The following is an 18,319-nucleotide window of genomic DNA, read 5'->3' as shown; positions in this document are numbered from 1 at the left end:
TTGCTTGTAAAGCGGTCGTTAGGGAGGAGCTTATTGGTAAAACAACTAAATACCTGTAGGTCACAGAGGCACACTACATAGACTTGGAAAACTGAGTCAAAGCGTGCAAAGACAAGCATAGACAGACCAACTCCACAAAAACACTGAGAGAACGGAAAATGGCTAGGAAACAGGTAGAAATCCTTCTGGCCGATCTGTCAGCCCAGACAATCCTAAACACCAGGCAAACATTCTATATGAAAGGGAAGAAGGCAAACCATCTATTGATGGCAAATTTGTGGAAACGTAAGCCTATAAACTATACAACAGCCCTGAAATACTCTGTAAACACAGTTAAAAGCACTGAGGAAGAGAAAATGGAGATAATCCAGTCCTATTTTGCCAAACTCATGGCAGAGGAACCGCAAGACCCTGAAGCACAGGTACAGTACTTAATGGTGTGTAAGTTACCAAAAGTTGTAGCAGAACAGAGAGGGGAACTAGTACTCCTGATTAGCATGAAAGAAGTGGATAGGGTAATAAAAGCAATCCCCAGTAATAAAACCCCAAGCACAGATGGATTCCCCAACTGCTTCTATAAAACAGTTTTTTAGGAGTTGCTGCCGCACCTCACTAATCTTTTCAACTCAATACCAACCACTGGCATGGTCACCCAATCGATGGGCGAATCAAACACGGTCCTCATCCTGAAACAGGGGAAAGATCCAAAGGAGTGTAAATCATACAGCCCAATTACTCTTCTGAACGGGGACGCAAAAATCTTCAACAAAGTAGTAACACAGAGACTTAAGATAGTTCTTCCACAACTGATCCCAGCAGATCACACAGGATTCATCAATGGGAGGGATACAGGGGATCACATTGGGGGAGCAATTGAGATAATAGAATGGGATAGACGAACAAACCAGAAATTCACTGTGATCGCATTGGAGCACACAAAGTGTGTGACAGCATAAATTGGCATTTTATAAAACTAACACTACAAGCTTTGGGTTCGGACCACTCTTCACCAAACTAAATTCTAGCAGACTTTCAGACTAGGATAAGGTTAAACAGCTCTGTGACAGAACATATCAGGGTTGACCTCTGTCCCCTCTTATTTGTGCACTGGCGATGGAACCGCTAGCGCATCTCGTGCGGGAAGACCCGAAGGTTAGGGGTGTGTGTGGTCAAGACGAACCATATAAAATAGCATTGTATGCAGACGATATAATGCTGTTCGCCTCGGATCTGGAGGTCACCCTTCGTGGGTATTTCAAGACCTGACGACTTTAGGAATGTCTCAGGTTTCTCCATTTACCTGGGGAAATCAAACACCCTAAACATAACAGAAACACCATAAGCAATAGCGAAAATCCTGGAAATATATCCTTTGACATGGAAAGGAAGGACACTGGAATAACAAGGAATGAACCTCACCCCCTTCTGTGAAACGTTATACAAAGCTAATGTAACGGCCCTGTTGAAGGCTTTCGAAGGGGACCTAAAGGGGTGAGATACACCGGAATTATCATAGATGGGAAGGATCAAAGTGCTCAAAATGATTCTTCTACCCAAGCTTCTGTATTTGTTTTGTTCCCTCCCGATTCAGATCCTAAATGCAGAAAAGTCCAGATTAGATACATTCCAAAGGAAAATGTTTTCTTTTAAATGGGGGGAAAAACGCTGTAGAATAAAGCGTGAAATCATGATGAAAAGCCCATATTCGGGGTTTGGGAGATGGCTTACAGGTCACATACATCAACCGCTAATACTTGGTGGCGCAAATAAAACCCATAACTGAGTGGTCCCTTCCTGCGTGAAAGAAGATGTGGAGAGACATCGAAAAAATCTGTGACGTGCATTTCTCTAATTTGCCCTTTCTCTTGACGGAAACTAGGAAGAAAGTGGGAACCCATTCCCTAAAATGCTGGGATATTGGACCCCGAAGGAAGGGGATTAAACGGGGCCTTGGCCCAATGACACTGATATTACCAAGCCTAGATTTCGCCCCAGGGCTCTACAAAATGGCTTAGAGCATTTGAGAAGTGCAGGGGCCCCTGAGATTACAACATATGTATATGGCGGGCATAGCTAGGATATTCGAACAATGCACACAGACGTTGGAGATAGGGGAACATGAGCTCTACCATTACATCCACATTCGACACTGGGCATCCCACAAGGGGGCTAATGAAGCAGGACCAGAGCTCCATTGGGGATTGCATCTGCACTAGTAGAAGGATTAGAGGAGAGGCAACTCTCCAAACTGTACAGGCTATTGGAAGACACAACCGACAACAGCTAACAGCAATACAAGGCCAGATGGGAACAATAATTGGGGACACCATGTTCGGAAGCGTCATGGGGACGAATATGGGAGAGGGCCCACAGGGCTTCCAGATGCAGTGCCATAAAAGAGGGGGCTTTCAAAATTGTTCATAGATGGTATATGACACTGTTATATGTGAGCAAAAGGTACGCAGCCCCTTTAAGGACACACACAGACACCAAGGCAGGAAGAGGGCGGAAGGGGAGGGGCCAAGGGAAGTTTTCAGAAGTGTCATGGGGACGAAAATGGGAGAGCGCCCACAAGGCGCCCAGATGCAGTTCCATAAAAGAGGGGGCTTTCAAAATTAGTCATAGATGGTATATGACACCAGCGAGGATCCACAACATTACTCCTTCAAGCCCCCCGAAATGCTGGTGAGGATGCAAGCAGATAGGAGACATGGCCCATGTGTTGCTCAAACCTACTGGGGTAAGATAGTGGAGACATCACAGACTGTCTTCTCCCAATGTCACAGATGATAATATTAGGGGATGTAGATGAGGAAGGAACATATAAAATGGCAGGCCCCACATCCATATTAATTAAGCCCCTATTGAATGCAGCGAGATGTAACTTAACCCAGTTTGGAAGGATCCGGGATGACCATTGTTGGCCCAGTGGTGGGTAAACATTTTGAAAAAATCACAGCATTAGTACAAAACAGCGTTCAGAAAAACTACAGAACTTGGGCACGTTTTATAGAATACGTGAAAGATAAAGAAAACAAATGCGTCTGGCCAGCACTCCTGAAACACTTCTCACTCACCTGATAAGTTAGCCGATAAGAAAGGAGGTGAGCAAAGCTAACAGAGACACACATTGAAGAACATATAGGGAAAGCTAGGGATGGCGAAGATGAAAGATTGAATCCCACTCTCCCAGGGAAAAGGGTGGGGACACAATCTGGCTGGAAAGTTGAGATATAGGTACGGATAACATAATGAGTTGCCTTTTTTCATTGCTGTTTCAGTTTTTCTCTTGGTCCTGGAGAATGCTTTATAATTTGACTCCTGTTAGTATAATGATGCATATATTCAGAGTGAGAAGCAAACAGGAATCAAAGGTAAAAAAGGGGAATGGAAGGTTGTATAGACACAATGTTAGCCTTAATCGAAATGTTTTATTGTGGATCATTGATTTGGATTTTGTAAGAAAGCTCGTTATCCAATATGGCCTCCACTATGCATACGTTCTCCGATGGAAGAGGAGGGGAGGGACAATGGATGATGCACAGCAAAGAATTCGGAAGGCGGGCTCCCAGAAGCTGGTTCTCTGTATTTGACCCAATGAGATGTTGAGCCAGCAGGTCCTTCCCAACTACCTTTAGATGTCGGTGAGTCAGTATAGGACATATTGCAAGATGCTTCTTGGTCTCAAAGGTAGATCTGGATATCCTCAGGACACATTTGGCAACCCAGATCATGGTTGTCAGGTATCGTCATGAGAATTGACATGTCGCTGTAGAAGAAGATTGACCATTGGATCTCTATGTCACTGAGTGAGAGAGTAATTGGCAAAGAAAACCAAAAATCATTGCAGTGGCGATTCCCCCGTTCTGTAGATTTACACTAGAGTAGTGTTTTGTGGTCAGTGGCACTGAATGCCACAGACAGATTGAGAATAATCAGTGTACAGGCTTTACCTATGGTAATGAGCAACTCTACCCCAAAGTACAAACGTTATTTTTTTAAAGTGGGAAGAGAGCTGGAATGTTACTACTTTTTTGGAAAACATCACCATTAGTGGGAAGGAAAGACATTGATCTACAATTCCCCAAGATGTAATTATTTTTCCGTAGCAGTTTCTCTGAGGTGAGGAAGTTGTTGAATGATATTGTATTGAATGGTACGAGTCAAGAATGCCAGTACACCAGCCTAGCTTGTCTTACTACTTTTGCATTGCAGGTGACTGCCAGAGAGACAGAGGCATTCAGAGAGAGAGAGAGAGCGTGCACTTTGTTACTGTGGATTCTGTGATCAAGAAGAACTCGTACAGAGTTGCAGGGCTTCCCACATAGGTTTCCTGGCGTGCCTAGTGCTAGTTTGTGGCTTGCTAGTCCAGGGCAACTCTTAGGATGGCAAAGAGGTGGTTGAGATACAGTGCAACATGGAAACAGCATTCAATAAGAAATTGCCCCCACAAAGAGGGTATACAAATAAGGCTTTATCTTCTTTGGCGGTAAATACTTGTTGGGAGGTGCAGGTAAGTTCACTTTAATAAGGAAGAGTGTTTTAGTGTTTTGAAGTCGTGACCCTGTCAGTTAGGGTAACTAGCAATGTCCAAATTATAGCGGATACGTTAAGTGTGAACTCTGGGCCACAGTAACTTGAGGGTGACTTCAAATCAGAGTTCTCTCTACCAGAAGTCCGTGTCTTATAAAAAAATGAATGGAAAAGATGGACTTGGCTTTGATAGGCTGAGTGGGATACGATCTTGATGCTGCGGTGTGAGAAACTGCCATCTGGCAAGAGTGTTGAGGTCCTGGCTTTTTTGATTTTTATGAAATAAAATGATGCAGATAATTCCATCTCAGAAAGGGTGACCTGCCAACCCGGTCCACCTTTCTTTCATTCCATGCCAAAGGCATAGTGCACACCTGCACCCTGCTGGGTCACTACCCTTTTCTGCAGGGCCTGCTCTCCAGTGGCACTGAGCAGGTTCAGGGGTCAGAGGTGCCCTCTTGACAGCTGCAATGACAGCAAAGTTTCTGCATTTAAGACATGCACCCCTGTACCCAAAACCACATAGCTATGCAAGTTACAATCCTGGTGGCAGTTGTAAACTATAAATATAAGCCATACCTGAGTTAGGGTATGGTTGCTAGCATCTCTCATACTTCTTACAAGCCACGTCAATTTGACATACATCATGCATGCATCAGCAATGTGAGCCCAGATCAGCTGGGGAAGGGTAATGTGTATTCTGGTCAGACAGCCTGGCCATGCCAAGTGACAAGACAGGAGACTGGATGGTTATGCCTCTCCATTTGACCCTTTGTAAGGTCAGGTAACACCTCTCTCCAGTGTCTCTCAGCAGGAGCTGGACTGAGAATCCCGAATCAAAGGACAAACCCATTTCAAAAGGACTAGCCTCACACCAGGTTGCGGCATACCAAAAGGGCATTTTATGCTATTGAAAAGGGACCACCTGGAGGCAGATTCCACTATCCTCTTTTGTCTATATATCTCTCTTACTTCCTGCACCCTCCACTTCCTTTAGTACAAAGCACTTTGGATAAGATGTCAGAAGACAAAGCCCACTTTTTCCAAGGACAGGGATTGGACCCCTAAAGCAGGCTTGTTTTAGCTCAATCACCTATGAACTTTAGCCTTTAAAAGAAGGGGTCTCCCACGCCTTTATCTCTGGAGTTCCGCACACGAAGAGAAATGTGTCTGTAGCCTGCTGGGAGAGCAGTCCCTTACAAAGTCCTCCAGTTGTGAGGTGAAGATAGGTAGTCCAAGGAAGAGACACGCTCTGCTCCATACCCATCACCAGGGCACATTGGAGATGAACTAATGCTGAAGCAAGACCTGTCCCTCTGCCAACCACACCGGTACCCAAGACCTCACCATGCTGAAGGACGCTTGCAGGTGTGTGCCAGCCTCCCCTATGTTTGGAAGCCCAAGAAAAGAACCAATCTTGTCCCTGAGTCCCTGGATTGGCACTCACAGTACTGGTGAGCCAAGACAACTAGGATCCCTGTGTTTACATCATCGAACTGTTGCGAGCTGTCATTCAAGCCCGTTCCACAGTGTTCCAACCACAGGTCCCTCTGGTTCTGCCTTTGGCACTCGCCAACCTTTGAACTGATATCCTGCAGTTCGAACTGGTTTACTGCTGCACCACACCAGCTAAGCGCTTCGTTGCCTCAGCTCGAACAAAGACGCACTGCTGCATCTGCAAGGCTCAACCCGCTGTTCAAACCTCCAGACCTTTTGTCGCTGATCCAATCGACGGTCGAACCAGCCCTGGTGTTCTTCCTGAACTGCGACCTTTGAGCACAGCGTCGAACCGGTTCATCTTGTACATGCCGTCATCAGCTCGTCCGCTGTCAAACCTCGACCACTGAACCGAATCCAGTGGCCCCCATGACCTGCATCGCTGGAGAAGCTCTCCGAACTGCAGTGACCCTTCAGTTTGACCCTGTCTCGAGATTTTCTTGTCATCTGAAATACTATGACTGCCTCATTCAAGCCCGAATCGAATCTTTCACACAGTGCCAAGAAGCCTGGTTCAACATTATTAGACCGTCAAGTACAGCAAAAGACTGATAACTGCCCACCTTGTCCAGTTTTAGACCCTAGAGACTGGCTAGGTTACTTGAATCCCTTTTGCATCCAAGAACATATCCTATTTGAAGAACTTTGTGTTTTTTATTGCCTTTGCCCCGTGTCTTGTTACCCAGAGTGCTACATCTTTGTATCTGTGCATTCTCTATGTTCTTTCTACAAAGGTGGGTTTTGTAGTGTTGTCTATCTAGTTATTTTTCATATAGTTTTTTTCTTCTCCTTCTCCTCCTTCTCTCCCGGAATTAACGATAAGCTCTCTTCTTGCCTCTGCTACAGGCCCGGCTCCAGGAGTTTTCATCTGGGTGCGCCAGGTTGGTGATCAGGGGGGCCCAAATTTCATAGGGTGTGGGACACATTGATCCAGATTTCCCAGATGTGTGAGCCTCGGGACTCAACCCACGGTTGCCCAGTTCCCAGGCCTGGCAATACACCACTGTGCCAGATAAGCAGAGTATCTCTCTTAATCTTGTTCTGCGGTCCATTGCATCTCTTCTTTCCACGTTGTATTCCATTCCGCTCCTAGTACTGGGTTTTCATTAGGCAGCATGTTAAAGAAGAGTACCCATCAACGTTACGCTGTGTGACTAGTTTTCCATGCTTTTCCTTCTGGGAACGTTCAAGGATGGAACAGTGGCCTCGCTCAACCTGGTAATAGCCAAAGTGAGAAATCTTATCCGGTACATGTGTCGTCACACTTGCCATTCTCACCAACAGCACGACCTGCATGTGACTCATAATATTATCAAAATGGGCCATTTATATGCCTGACGGTTTACGCATTATATTCCAATTTACAGTAAGCATATCATTGTGTACGTGTAGTCCTTGTTTTTCATGCAACAAAGTAATATCTCCGGGGAGTTGTAGTCATGCTCAATCTTCTTTGCTCGATCATAAACCCATTTCCCTTTTTTTTCAATTATATTGAGCTTTCAACAGCTACCGTTTTGTAAATAAGAACCCCGTCTGCTCCAAACCTTCCACTTGCCTTTCAAACAATCCCAAATACGCTTTTTAAGTCTTCTATGAGTTGGGAGATCACAAGTGGTCCCATGTCCTCTGTGGGTGGCTGTCCCAGTCCTGGTGTTATGCTTTGTATTCTAGTACTAGTAGGTTTTGAGTGTTCGCTTAAATTGTAAATGCAGGACCATCATTCCAATACTAGAAATAAAGAGGTCTGGGTGGGCTCTCCACACCTACTATGGTGCAGCATGAGACCCCTGCCATAAGCGGAAGTATGCACATATGGAAACTGTTGAAAAAAGTGATGGGTTTAGAGGTGATGGAGGGAAAAAACAGCAGGAAGTTCATAAGTTCTACATTAGTCGGAGTGAACAGGAGACACTCAATATTAGGGGTGGTGGTGTGTATGTGTGTGTTGAGGCACAGCAGGTTGGTGTGTTGGGCCGCTCTATTGGACCGTGTCTTGTTGGTGTGTTGGTCAGTTACGATAACGTGTTGTCCAATGTGTCAGGCTGATATTTCGGACCAATGCCATACTGATGTGGTTGATTGATATATCAGGCTGGTAAGGGGGCAGTCAGGCTACTGTGTTGGGCTGGGATGGTGTCAGGCTGCTGTCTAGGATAATGCGGGTTAATTTCTGGTAATATACGGCAGGTGTGTTGGGCAATGTCAAAACTGATGGGTCAGAACAGTTACAGGCCGCCTTTGGTGTGATGAGCCTGGTTATGCTTCACCAGATGCAGTTTCGGGGTGGGCACTGTGCGTGTACTGCTGTCACAGCCCCTAGTAAGTTGTTGTTACGCTCACCTGGTAACCACGGGGACGCCACCCAGCCCTGGTTGGATGATTTGCACTCTCGAACCCTCTCCCGGTCCCTTGGAAAGGCCTCTGGTTAAAGATGGGTCTGCAATATAGGAGAGCTGGATTCAATACCAGATTATCTTTATGTTTTCCCACCTCCCTTGGCCTCAACTCCTTCCTCCCCCTTGGGCCTTCTCCTCACATTAATATTGTGAAAGGTGGATTCTCCGTCCTGCTCCTCTGGCAGGGGCGCGTAGATGTGGGGGGCGAGCAGCGACCAAGTTACTTCACTGGTGCAAGCCCCCCTGTGGGAATCCAGGCCTGCTGCGACTCTGTAGGTTTGCTGCTTTACTGTCTTTATATGCAGTTCTTATGTTCCTCTTAGTTCGAATAATAATGTCTTGCTTCTTTCCTTTTAGGTATGGAAAGGTGTTTTGGTGTTGTCATGCAGTTTGAAGATGAGCATGGGCTGGTAGGCGAAAGCGCGGTGTGCGCGATGCTGTCCGGTGAGTAATGCGCGATGCGCTGCGCTGTTTTGCCTTTTATATTGCTAACCTGTGTCTTTTCTCTCCTTGCAGGTTGTGATGTTCCTCGCCGAGCGCCATAATGTTCCAGCAATGATACTGACCAGGAGATGACTACCCAGGTAAGAATTGTGTGGCTTTCTTCATTCGGGAGGAAACGTGAGTAAACGCTTACTAATGCTGTCTTTCTTTCTCCTCTTTCCAGGTTATGGTATTCCAGGATGCATGCAGTGCCGGATGATGGAGTTCGTACCTTCAGGTGAGTGGAACTGAAGTCAGCGATGGATTGAAGACAGGATACTGTTCCAGGTAAGTTTCGTAGTGTTCTTTCTCTCTCTGCAGGTCCTTGGTTTCAGGTAAACTGGCATCAAAGAACTGGACACGGTGAGCGTTACGCTGCCCACAGCAGAATAACGCAAAGCATGTTCTGCTGTTTGGGTGTGGTTTAAATAGTCTCAGGTAAGGTAGTCCAGGTAAAATAGTCCCAGGCCTGCCACACCCAAAGTAGTCCAGGTAAAGTAGTCCCAGGCCTGCCCCACCCAAACGACTAGACCGCATAGCTCAGTTCCTTGTAACTGGGCTATGTGTGTGCTTCCATGTTGGCTGAACCCCCCCAAGTTAAATAGTCCCAAGTAAATAGTCCCAATCTAATGTTGGTCTTCATGATGGTTATGAGTCTGGCGCCAAAGGAGCCAGGACTGACTCCAAGAGAGTCTTGGGTGAGGTTTTAAGGCCTTTGACCTGGCCCTAACTGGAAGGCTGACTTACCAGTGAGGGCCAGGGCCAAGGGTCATGACAGCACTCCCCCCAAGGCCCCTCTCACAGTGGCACTTCTGCCTGGTCCTGGTTTGGCTGGGTAATTAAGATTGTACTTTTTAATTAAGCGAGGTGCATGGATGTATTCACTAGGTTCCCATGATCTGTCTTGAGGGCCGTATCCCTTCCAATCAACTAAATAGTATAGTTTGGATCTGGTGTATTTTGAGTCTCGGATATCCTTTACTTCAGACTCCGTCAACTGGTAGGACTGATTTAACTGCCACTGGATTTATTATGGATTCAATAGAATAAGGTCCCAGATATCGGGGACAAAAGGTCAGAGTCCCTTTTATGGGCACATATTTTGATGCTAACCAGATAATTTGATAGTCAAGGGCTTTACTACAATGTTGGTCAGCAAATTTCTTTTGTCTGTTCTTGGCTTGGAGTAAATGTTCTGCTGCTTCTTTGAAGGCCTGGGAAATAGTCGTATGTAGGGTTTTAACCGCTGGCATTTCCAAAGGGGTTGGGAGATCCAATTCTGAAGTACATGGATGTCTACCATATATAGTGTAGAAAGGGATTTGTCCAGTGCTGGTGTGTAATGAATTATTATAGGCATATTCAGCTATCAATAACAAGTCCCTCCAATTTCTTTCCACTTGATGTAACATGCATCGTAAGTATTGCTCGAGGGTTTGGTTTATTCTTCCTGTTTGGCCATCTGTTGAGGATGGTGACTTGTGGATAGTCGAATGTCAATTTGGGCCATTGAACAGCATTTCTTCCAGAAGTTGGATATGAACTGACTACCTCGATCTGAGATCAAGACCGATGGAAAGCCATGTAGCCGTACGATTTCCTCCAGGAATACTTTTGCTAAATTGGATGCATTTGGAAGACCCTTAAAAGGAATAAAGTGTGCCATTTTAGAGAACAAGTCTACAACTACTAAGATGGTGTTGAATCCTTGACTGGGAGGTAGATCTGTAATGAAATCAAGGGACAGTGTGTGCCATGGTGCGGGAGGAATTTCCAATGGTTGGAGAAGACTAGCTGGTTTCTGCTTTTGGGACTTGTTTTGTGCACACACACCGCAAGATTGGATAAATTGTATGATATCTTTACGCTATGTAGGCCACCAATAATTTCGTTTTACTTTAGCTACAGTTTTGGCAATTCCAGTATGACCTTCAATCAGGGAGTCCTGATAACCCAAAATAACCTGCTCTTGTAAATCTGTACTTGGCAAGTATAGACGGTTCCTAAAATATGGTAACTGGTCTTTAATGGTGTAATGTTCTCCTTGAGTACACCACTCTTGTGAGGAAGTGGGATCCATTAACAGTTGGATCTTGTTTTGGAGTTCACCCTGTGTCAATGTTGTCGTAAGACCCAGGAGTTTGTCTTCTGGAATGATGGCTACTGGACCTGGAGTTATGTATATGTTTTCATCAACACCCATGCAGGACAAGGCGTCAGCCTTTCCGTTTTGGACTCCTGGCCGGTAGGTGATCACATAGTCATATTCAGCGAAGAAAAGAGCCCATCGCAGTTGACGGGATGATTGAGCCTTTGTTGTTTTTAGGTATTGCAGGTTTCGATGATCAGTTATGACCGTGACAGTATGTCTAGCACCAACGAGGTATTGTCGCCATGCCTTGAAAGCTGATTTTATAGCCAAGAGTTCCTTGTCTGTGATAGCATAGTTGAGTTCGGGAGGTGAGAATTTTCGTGACCAGAAGGCCACAGGGTGTAACTGGCTAGTTCCTGGGTCCCTTTGTGAGAGAACAGCTCCCATAGCCATGCTAGAGGCCTCTGTTTCAACTATATAAGGGAGGTCTGGGCGAGGATGCCGTAGAACTGGAGCAGAAGTACATTTTTTCTTAAGTTCTTGAAAGGCCTTCTCTGCTTCTTCGGCCCTATGGAACTTTTTATTGTTTTTTCTCAATAGCCATGTAATTGGATGCACTATTTGGGAAAAATCTGGGATGAATCGGCGGTAAAAGTTTGCAAAGCCCAACATACTCTGGATTCCTTTAAATGAAGTTGGTGACGGCCAGTTAAGAATGGCATCTACCTTGTGCCTATCCATTCTGATACCTTTTGGTGTGAGGATAAAACCGAGGAACTCCACTTCGGTGACATGAAAAGAGCATTTTTCGAGTTTAGCATACGGTTTATGTTGGTGGAGTTTAGTAAGGATGGAGCGGACATGCCTGACATGGTCTTCTTTTGTAGCAGAATACTCTAAGATGTCATCAATGTAAACCAGGGTGCAAATGTCGATGAACTCCCGCAAAACATCATTCATAAAGTACTGGAATGCAGCAGGAGCGTTGCAAAGTCCAAAAGGCATTACCTGGTATTCATACAAGCCGTATTTGGTACAAAAGGCGGTTTTCCATTTGTCTCCTTTCTTCACTCGAACAAGATGGTACGCCCCCCTAAGGTCGAGTTTGGTATAGATTTGGGCGTCTTTGACTTGATCAAATAATTCGGGAATAAAGGGCAGTGGATAATGTTTTTTTACTGTGATCTGGTTTAATGCGCGATAGTCGATGCAAGTCCTCAAATCTTCTCTCCTTCTTATTTGGTAGGAAGAATAAGGGACTGGCTGCCAGTGATTTAGATGGGCGAATAAATCCATTTGCCAGGTACTGATCAAGATAAGATTTCAAATGGAGGTTTTCTGGTTCAGTAAGTGCATAGATTCAACCACACGGAATTTGCACACCAGGTATGAGGTTGATCTGACAACCGTAGGGCCTGTGCGGTGGTAGAGTATTGGCTTGTTCTTTCTGGAACACGTCTTGAAAATCTTGGTATTCATTTGGTAGAGTACTAGTCACACCTAGTACAATCACCGCCGTACTGGGAGTAGCAGATGTACATAAACCTTTTTTCCCCTTTTCTTGGTAATAACAGGTGCGAGCACAATCATCGGAAAAGGCCAACTTCTTGGCATGCCAATCTATTAGAGGGTTGTGAGCTACCAACCATGGCATCCATAAGATTAGTCGAAACTGAGGAGCTTTGATGACATCGAATGCAATAGATTCTCGGTATCCATCCTGGAACAGTAGGGTTAGTGCTGCTGTACATTGGGTTACTGGTCCGGAAGCTATTTCTGTCCCATCGACAGTAGTAACTTTTTCAGTAGTCGACTTAGAGCATAAGGGAAGCCCCATCTCTGCTGCCAGATCTTGGTCTACATAATTCCCAAATGCTCCGCTGTCTATGTATGCTTCGACAGCATGCATCCGAGGCGGTTGTTGGTGATTGATCAAAATTACTGGTAATGCAAAGTGTGAGGTCTGTGGCTCATCCTTCTTGCTCGACAAGTGGACCTCTGTGCTTGCCGGGCTTGGTAGTTTTCCGACTCCTTGTTATTATCTTCCTTCTCTGTGGCTCCAACAGTTCTCCTTGGTGGTTTCACTGGACATTCTTTGAGGAAGTGGCCTGATTCTCCACAATATATGCATAATTGCTGTTGCCTTCTCTTGTCTCTTTCAGTTTTAGTTAAAGGGTGCCGTACACCTCCGATTTTCATGGGTTCTACTGTGTTTTCCAATGTACGTGGAACATTATCCTTTGACCGGACATGCACAGCTCGCGTGTCTAACCTTATCTGGTCCACTTTTCGGTCTTGTAATCTGTGATCTAATTGCACCACAAGGTTGATGAATTCTCCACAGTCTTTAGGTGGGTTAACCACTTGAGCAAGGACATAATTTAGTTCCCCTCGTAGACCCTTATGAAATAGTGTGGTCCTTTTTTCCTCAGGCCATCCAGCTTCAACGACTAGTCTGTTAAATGTTGCTATATATGTAAGCAAGTCTTGACTTCCTTTACGGAGTGACCAAAGTTTGTTGCCTAATGCTTGGCCTTGGGTATGACGAGCAAAGAGTTTTTCCATTTCCATCTGGAAACCCCCAAAGTCATGTAACAACAGGTTATCCTAACATACCAATGGTACCGACCAATCCGCAGCACTGCCACTCAGATATGACAAGACAAAAGCAACCCACGCTTGGTCGTTAGGAAAAGCCCCAGGTCTGCAAAGGAAATGAAGACGACACTGGTTCATGAACGTTGCGTACTTCTTGGGGTCCCCTGTAAATCGTTCAGGTGGAGCTAAAGGAACTGCCGCAGGAAGGTTTATTTGTACTGGATTGGTGGAAGAAGTTGGTACAGGTGCTGGCGGAATGTTACCAGGCAATGGGGTCTATCCTGCCTGTGATTGGGGCAATTGTCTACTTATTTCTTCGGCACGATCCTTAGTAACAATCAAACCCCTCCTAAGAGCGTTGGTTTCTTGCCTGGCTGAATGTACTTCGGCGCGTAATTGTCCCAACAACTGAACTAACTGGTCAGTCTCTGAAGTCTCCATGACGCCCAGGTGGATAATATTATTGAGGCTTTGCGTTCTGTTACGCTCACCTGGTAGCCACAGGGACGCCAACCAGCCCTGGTTGGATGATTTGCACTCTCGAAACCTCTCCTGGTCCCTTGGTAATGCCTCTGGTTAAAGATGGGTCTGCAATATAGGAGAGCTGGATTCAATACCAGATTGTCTTTATGTTTTCCCACCTCCCTTGGCCTCAACTCCTTCCTCCCCCTTGGGCCTTCTCCTCACCTTAATATTGTGAAAGGTGGATTCTCTGTCCTGCTCTTCTGGCAGGGGCGCATAGATGTGGGGGGCGAGCAGCGACCAAGTTACTTCACTGGTGCAAGCCCCCCTGTGGGAATCCAGGCCTGCTGCGACTCTGTAGGTTTGCTGCTTTACAGTCTTTATATGCAGTTCTTATGTTCCTCTTAGTTCGAATAATAATGTCTTGCTTCTTTCCTTTTAGGTATGGAAAGGTATTTTGGTGTTGTCATGCAGTTTGAAGATGAGCATGGGCCGGTAGGCGAAAGCGCGGTGTGTGCGATGCTGTCCGGTGAGTAATGCGCAATGCGCGGCGCTGTTTTGCCTTTTATATTGCTAACCTGTGTCTTTTCTCTCCTTGCAGGTTGCGATGTTCCTTGCCGAGCGCCGTAATGTTCCAGCAATGATACTGACCAGGAGACGACTACCCAGGTAAGAATTGTGTGGCTTTCTTCATTCGGGAAGAAACGTGAGTAAACGCTTACTAATGCTGTCTTTCTTTCTCCTCTTTCCAGGTTATGGTATTCCAGGATGCCTGCAGTGCCGGATGATGGAGTTCGTACCTTCAGGTGAGTGGAACTGAAGTCAGCGATGGATTGAAGACAGGATACTGTTCCAGGTAAGTTTCGTAGTGTTCTTTCTCTCTCTGCAGGTCCTTGGTTTCAGGTAAGCTGGCATCAAAGAACTGGACACAGTGAGCGTTACGCTGCCCACAGCAGAATAACGCAAAGCATGTTCTGCTGTTTGGGTGTGGTTTAAATAGTCTCAGGTAAAGTAGTCCAGGTAAAATAGTCCCACGCCTGCCACAACCAAAGTAGTCCAGGTAAAGTAGTCCCAGGCCTGCCACACCCAAAAGACTAGACCACATAGCTCAGTTCCTTGTAACTGAGCTATGTGTATGCCTCCATGTTGGCTGAACCCCCCAAGTTAAATAGTCCCAAGTAAATAGTCCCATTCTAATGTTGGTCTTCATGATGGTTATGAGCCTGGCGCCAAAGGCGCCAGGACTGACTCCAAGAGAGTCTTGGATGAGGTTTTAAGGCCTTTGACCTGGCCTTAACTGGAAGGCTGATTTGCCAGTGAGGGCCAGGGGCAAGGGTCATGACAGTTGTCTATTCAATTGTCACAAACACTATCAGCCACATTCCTTCTCCTTGTCTGTCACACATTCACCCCTGCGCCATCCATTCTTCAACTGCCAGTGTACCTCTATCCTCGCCCTTCTTTCATTGACCAGTTCACACTGTCTCTTCCATTTTCCTGCATTCTCTCTTCTGCTGTCCCCACTAACGTGCAGTCCTTGTTTTTCATATAGCAAACTAATGCCATGGTTGAGGGAGGAGTGGGAGTTTGGGTGAAACAGAACAGAGTCTGTGTCAACTGATGTTTTCTCTGGGCATGGATGCACCATGGGAAATGAAGTATCCTGTGACCAGATCTGTGTAGTACCCCTTAACAAGCACACAATGCAACTGATGTCACTTCCTGTGATGTCACTTCTAGTCATGCAACCTCCTGTGATGCCACCACTTCCTGTGATATCACTATCCGTTGGCTATGCTAATGAGTCCCCCACTTCTTTTTTTAGGTTTTGACCCCTGCTCCACTCCTGACTACTCCCACCAGCCCCAGCATACCTTTATTGGCCTGGCTGGGGAGAATCGAGGGTGATGCCTCCTCCTGCTCTGAGAGGGCCGAGCAATGAGGCCCCCAGTCCTTGTACCACCTCAGATGGTGTTCACCCAACAATACCTTCCTGTGGCTACTCCCAGCAGGCCCCGGAGGAGTTGCTCGTGGTCCCTCCATCTTGTTGTGAAAGACAGACCCCACTGGAATACTGGAGCAAGGAATGGGAGATTGTGTTTCTTACTAAATTACATTTTAAACACCTTTGACTTTTTGTTGCATTTTTGCAGCACATTTTAATTAGATTGAAGGTCCAAGGGAGTGCTGGCATGTAGGAGAGAGTGCTGGGGCTGGGAGAGCTGCATCAGTAGGCAGACAGTCCAAGTTGAGTGGTTTCCAGCCTCTTGGTATCAGTCCTGGTGGGGCGGGGTAGGGGTGAGAGTGCGTTGCTCTGCTACCATGCCCCTGTACATCATTGTCTTACATCATTGTCTGGTACATACTGTTTACATACTGGTTATAATATGCAACTGTCCATGATGGCCTTGTGTTTGATGGGTTTACTTTAATTTGATATTGAATGACACAATTTTGTTCAATAAATGTGGCCTGATACTTTTCAAAGAAAGATGTGTGTGTTCTTGGTGGGCCCTAATGCCAGTGCTTCCCAACTACAAAACCATGAGTGAGTCTTTTTGGAATAGTTTATAATGCAAACTGAAGCACTTCTAGGGGCACCTAATTTTAGGATGTAAGGCATAGTGTATAGGATTGAAACACTTGTGTATAGGATTGAAACATTTGTGTATAGGCGCATTACAAATGCCATATAATATCATATGTCATATCATAGTGAAATTAAATGATTTGTCCAGGATCACAAACTTCGGTTAAGTGGTAAAGCCAGAATTTGAGGCTGACATTTAGATGCTTCACCATGGTGTCCAGTCATAATTTCGAAAACATAATTTCGAAAGTAAAAAAAGTCGAATCAAAAATGTCGAAAAAAAAAATGTCGAATTGTTTTTTTTTTTTCGATATTTTTTTTGGGCTCTAGTTTCTGTGAAAAAAATAGGTAAAAATAAAAAAAAGGGGGGTGGGGGGGGAACCCCCATTTAAAAAAAAAAACGTCATTAAAAAAAAATTCGACATTTTTTTTTTCGACGTTTTTTTTTCGACTTTTTGACTTTCGAATATTTTGTATTCGAAATTATGTCTATGAACCCTTCACCATGCATCTTCCAAGCTCCAGTTGGTACACACGTGTGTTGAAGTTTGGTTTTCAATACCTAACATATTACTCGATTTGAGACAGATTATTTTAAAAATGCACAAGTCACATGATAAATCAACATGACAATGTATTCATATTCATTATTATAGAAATGTGTTGATGAAAATGGTAAGGAGGGAATTTCTTTTTCATCCTAAATTGCACAGGTGGAGACAACTCCTGATTGCACTATTTGCAAAAGGGCCATTCATTAATTTTAATTGTTTCCACCAAGTACTGGAAAAGTAAAGAGTAAAACACAGGTGAAAATCACATTTGCTCTTCACTTCTCACTACGTGTCTGGAAAAGTGTTAATCACTTCCACAATTAATGAGTGTGAGAGCCATCCCCAATGGATTCCTTTGGAATCTGCCTGCTTTCCTAGGTATAAAAGTCAGGCGGATCCCATAGGAATCTATTGGTTTTTTGACAACATAAAAACATATTCTGGTGGAAAACCAGTCGGATTTGGGAGTGGGACCTTGTTAAGGCCGATCTGTTCTCCAACTTTGCTTGCCAAATAATACAAAATCATGCAGCTCATAAAAAAGTGTGGATAAAATCATTTAGCACCACATTTTCTACTCTGTTTGACTTGGAAAAAGGCCCCCTATGATTGTAGCTTTATTTTTCCCACCCTGAATGGAAGCTTACAAGCTCAAGCATAGAAATTAATGAGAATTTACACAAAATCTCATCAGACACAAAGTGAAATGAAATTCACGACAAGGTCATTGTTTCACACAAATCGTTCTGTATCCCCTTAATTTCTAATCACCCAACAATCACACTTGAATAGCTTGTTAAAATCCTATATACTTGTAAGAAAATAGTGTCATAGCAATGGTCACTGCTGGTTACCTTTTTTCATCTCTAATCGCTTTCTGTTGAAATAATATGCCTCTGAGACAAGGTAAAAAGATAAGACTTCACTGGGAGGGCCTGTGCAGCCCTGGCCGTTTGATTTGAGATTGAAGAGGCAGAGCAGATTGCACTCTTTAGGAAATATTTCAATACTGCTTTTTATTTTAAAAAGATGATCACCTTTTAAACTTTGCCCTCAACATATAGGGAACACTTTTCTCTCGTTTTCTTTTTTACAGGTGTTAATGTTTTAT

This window comes from Ambystoma mexicanum, chromosome 5p, assembly GCF_040938575.1.
Source record: "Ambystoma mexicanum isolate Mex_15411 chromosome 5p, UKY_AmexF1_1, whole genome shotgun sequence".
Taxonomy (NCBI): Eukaryota; Metazoa; Chordata; class Amphibia; order Caudata; family Ambystomatidae; genus Ambystoma; species Ambystoma mexicanum.
This window is presented reverse-complemented; position numbering follows the sequence as displayed.